The following is a 5,112-nucleotide window of genomic DNA, read 5'->3' as shown; positions in this document are numbered from 1 at the left end:
GTTTTGTGTTCCTCACAAATATTAGGACACTCCATTTGAAGAAAACAAACAGAAACAATTTTTTTTTAATTCTGAAAAAGAAAACTTCAGATTCAGAATCATTCTTAAGCATAAAAGATTCAATTGGAATTTAGAGAATTTTGCATTCAGTTATTCTCAGAGGAAATGAAATGTTATCAACAGAAATAAAAAAAATCTCAATGAAGTGACAAATTTATATAAAATGGTAAATGATTATAAATATAGATAAAAGTTTATTTCAAAACATGGGAAGGTGTAAAGCATAAGTATCAAATGTATAATGATAACAAACCATTGATATTATCATTCTACTTTTCATCAGTAAACAACCCAATCCTTGCTATATTTTAACTTTATATTCCTTTAGGATTTAGTAGTTAAAACAATTCCCTTTTGCAAACAAATAAAGGCAAAATGACATATAAAGAACTAGATTCAATAACTGAGAACTCCTAAGTTTCTAACTTTCAATGTAATGTCTATAACATAAAATGGATGCATTATTTTCTATTCTATCTAGTTCTTAAGTCTAGCTTCCCAACTCTAAGGTTCTACCTCATACCCATTTGATTGGCAAAGATGACAAAAAAGGAAAATGACAAATACTGGGAGGGTTCCAGAACAAACATATTAATGCACTGTTGGCAAAGCTGTGAACTGATCCAGCCATTCAGAAAAGCAATTTGGAACTACATCCCAAAAGACAATAAACTGTGCATACTCTTTGACCAAGCTTTTCCACTACTAGACCTATACCCCAAAGGGATCAAAAAAGAAGAAAAGGACACACACATATTCATAACAGATTTCTTTGTGTTAGCAAAGAACTGGAAACCCAATTGGGGAAATTGTTGAAAAAATTTTGGCAAGGGATAATTTCAGAGGAACCTGGTTGTTTGAAATGATGCAAAGTGAAGTAAACATAATCTGGAGACTATTATTTACACAATAATAACACCCTAAAGGCAAACAATTTTAAAAGATCTGAGAAATCTTATTGATTCAGTGATAAACAAGTATTCCCAAGGGGACATCAGCACTAGGAAAGGAAACACCAGCTACTCTTTTAAAAGCCAGTTTTACTCTCTTGGCTTCTTCCTGACTGCAGGTAAGGAAAGACATACCATTCTAGTCTTTCTGGGCCTTTCCCACGTTCAGGATATTTGCTTGGCTTCTTCCTGCCTATGGGAAAAGGGCAGAAACGCCATTCCATCAGACCAGTTTCCTTACCTGGTGCTTTCTTCTGCCTATCTCCTATCCCACACTATTCCTGTTAGCCCGGGAAGTGTAAGGTATGATTGAATTTTGTTTCCACAGAAACTATATAAAAAGATGATTTGAAGTCATACTGGTGGCTAATGTCAGAAATAAAACTGCTTGTGGAGGGGAGAGTGGGGGAGGTTAGCCTCCTTAAAAATTAGCATATCTACTACTTGGTTCTGAAAAGACCTCTTGCTGTACATCCAAAGAACTGCTAGGCATGGTATCATTCACAAAGGATAAGTATGAGGTCCAAAAACCTAGACCTGGTCTTAGATAATGGGACTTTTATCACTGATATCCTAGGTTTGAATCTTCATCTCTCTTTGGTCAGTTCTTAGAAATTGAGGAAAATCCTTTCTCATGCTATCTGAGGCAGATAAAAGGGGAGGAAACATTTTTGGCCTTTCCTTTAAATATAAGGAAAAATGAAGATGAGAAGGGAAGTGGGAATTAAAATGTGGAAAGGAGAAGATGTAATCAAGGGGTAGTGTTTATTGAACCCTGGAATCCTGACCAACGTGGGTCAAGGTTGGAAATTTGAATCTGGAGGAATTATAAAAGGGCTTTTGGAACTAGCTTAATGTGTGCTTGCCTGACCTTTTTGACAAGGGTTAGAGGCCAAGTTACCCATCCGAAATGACATGAATTTAAAAAAATTTTTTTTCTAAATTCACTCATGGCCAAGTGGAAAGATACATCATCCCATTTTTTCCAGCAGATTGCTCCCTCTAGCATCCCCATTCTTGCATTCCTCTTCAGGATTTCCTTATCTTTAGGCTGCTTTCCTACTACCTACAAACAAGTTCACATCTCCATCGTTCTCAAAAAACCCTTACTTGATCCATTCATACACAAAGTATCTCCTCATATTTCTTCATTTTGTGGCTAAATTCCTTGAGAAGGCTATCCACAATCAATGCCTCCCTTCCTTTTCTCTTAACTCTCTCTGGCCTGGCTTCCAATTTCAGCACTCAATATTCATTCTTCTTAACCTCTCTGGAGCTTCTGACAATGATGATCACCGTCTTTTCCTTTTCTCTAGGTTTTTGGGACTCTGCTATATCCCAATTTACCTTCTAACTGCTGCTGTCTCCTTTACTGAATTTTGGTCAGTCACACCCACTAAGGGTGAGTGTCCCACAGTGTCCCCCAGGTTCTATCCTGGGCTCTTTTCTCTGGTGATCTATCTCATCCGTTTCCATGGATTTAATAATAATCTCCATGCTAATGATGCTCAGATCAACTTACCTAATCCTGACTTATCTTGACTTATCTCAAAATGTCCAGTATCTCAATTAGCCGACCTATACTAAACTCAGCAAATCTAAAACCGATCTTCAATCTTTCCCTCTTCCAAATTTCCCTATTATTGTTCAGGGAATCACCATCTTAGCCTAAGTGTCATCTTCAACTTCTAGTTTTATCTCCCAAATCCAATCTGCTGCCTAGTCCTGTCAATTTTACTTTTAAAACATCTTATATGTGCCCCCCCCCCTTCTCTTCTCTCACACTGCCACCACTCTGGTACAGGCCCTTATGACCTCACTTGGACTACAATAGCCTGCTTCAATTTTCTACTTACTCCAGTCCATCTTCCACTCAGTTGTTAAATAGATCTCCCTAAAGCACAGATCTGAACATGTGACTTCCCTATTAAAATTCCAGTAGCTTCCTGTCATAGACACAATCAAATGCAAAATTTGGAGTTTAAAAGTTCTTCTTAATCTGGCCCCCTACTTTTCCAGCCCTCTTAAACCTTACTTATCCCTCAAGTGGTCTGAAATTCAAAGACATTGGCCTTTTTGTTCCTTGCATAGGACATTCCCATTTCCACAGGAGCCATTTCACTGACTATCTCCCATGAGGGAATTCCTTCTTTATCTCTACCTCCTAGCTTTTCTGGATTCCTTTGAATGCTAGCTAAAACCCCTTCTGTGAAAATCCTTTCCCCATCCTCTAACATGCTTTTCCTCTTTTGGCTACCCTTAAATTTGTCCTATATATGTCTTGTTGGCTAATAGTTGTTTTTCATGTTTCTTACATTAAACTGTGAGCTCCTTGAGAACAAAGATCATCTTTCCTTTATATTCCAAGAATTTAGCAGAATATAGTAGCTACAATACAGTGGACAATACATTCTTGTTGACTGATTATGATTTTGCTACTCAATTCCCTACAGATAAGTGATGGATTCAAGATGCAGATTAAGACATATAGTTTTGGATATGGTCAATGTTTAAATTTGTTTTGTTTGACTATACATATCTTCCCCATCCCACCTAATCAGAAGGAAATGAGAGGGAGAGGAAAACATTAATTGAAAAGTACAATTAAAACTTACTGCAAGTCTAGCTATCCTTTATTTAGCATTATCAAGATTACTCGCACAAGCAAAAATTCTATCTGCTTATGAGAATCATTATAAGCTCTACTGTGGTTATCAGGCTATTTGTTAGTTAAGTAACTAAGTGGGTAAGGTTCCAATAAGGCATAAAGAAAGGTCTGATTTAGGCTAATTATTTTATTACATCTTAAAAAGATTAATCCTCTAATAAGATTAAGATCTCTTGAAAATAAAATTCCATTTAGAGATCAGATTCCTTATAAATGAACTCAACACACATTGAAAAAAAACATGTGTACACATACATATATGTCTGTGTGTTTGTATATACGCAAGGCACAGTGCTAGATCCTAAGGAGGGCAAGGTCCCTGTCTTAACAGAACTTCCTTTAGAAGAAAATTATTTTAAACTTGGAGAACTGAAGGAATGCTTTATGGAGATGGCATTTGAGCTTGGTCCTAAACGATAGGTATGAATTAGGCTAGTAAAACTGTGGGGAAATGGCAAAGAGGGGTACTATAAGTAAAGACAAAAAGGCAAAGAAGGATTTAGTATAATGGGACCGGAAAGGAGTCTCTTCTAGTCCCATAGTATGTGATGTGGAATAGTAGGAGACAAGAGCAGAAAGGATGGAATCAAATTATGTAGCACCTGAATGAGGCCAAGGAATCAGTACTTGATTCATTAAACAGTGGGAAACCAAAGGTTTCTTGGTGTGGAGGTTGTATAGGACATTATCAGTTTGCTTTAAAGAAAATTAATCAGCAACAATGTACAGGATGGATTAGAAGGTGAAAGGTACTGAAGGTACAATTATGAGTTAGGAGATTTATTAGTACATGTCAGACCCTCTAGTTCAAGGTATAGTGAGTTGTTAAAGGTTTAAAATAAAGGTCAAAAATGAGAAAGAAAATAAATCAATGAAGCAAACACCTGGAAGATGTGAGAAAGAATGAGATAATGGATACCATGGGCCAGTTAGCTTCATTTCTTCCTTTGAAAATGGGAGGAAAAGACAAAAAAATTCTGAGTGAAAAAGGACAGAAGTTGGGGCACTCATATAAAATGGCCTCTTTTATCAAACGAAAGTAAAAAACAGTCATCTACAGTGAGTAAAAAGGGGACAGATGGAAGTGAAATAAGTCTATGACAAATGCTGTGAGGAAAGTAATAATAAGCCAACTAAAGACGGATATGATTTTAAAGCCAAACTGAGGATCTCAGATGACATAGCATTAATTTGTTTCAGAATAAATTAACACTATTTTGTAACTTTCTCCAGCAATGCTCAGCACCTGCAGGAGGAGGTGAACAAGAGGACCAAAAGAAGGCAGAAAGGCAAGAGAGACTGACAGAGTCTATAGTGTTAGTAAAAGCAACTGAAATAATAATGAGATTTAGTCTGAGTAGATGAGTGGTGACACCAAAAAGAATCAAAGGGGTTAGATTTCTCAAAAAGGGTAAAAAAAAAAAACCCAGCAGA

This window comes from Petaurus breviceps, unplaced genomic scaffold (genome assembly GCF_028583685.1).
Source record: "Petaurus breviceps papuanus isolate PSGF00001 unplaced genomic scaffold, PetGlider_PUasm1.0 37, whole genome shotgun sequence".
NCBI lineage: Eukaryota > Metazoa > Chordata > Mammalia > Diprotodontia > Petauridae > Petaurus > Petaurus breviceps.
This window is presented reverse-complemented; position numbering follows the sequence as displayed.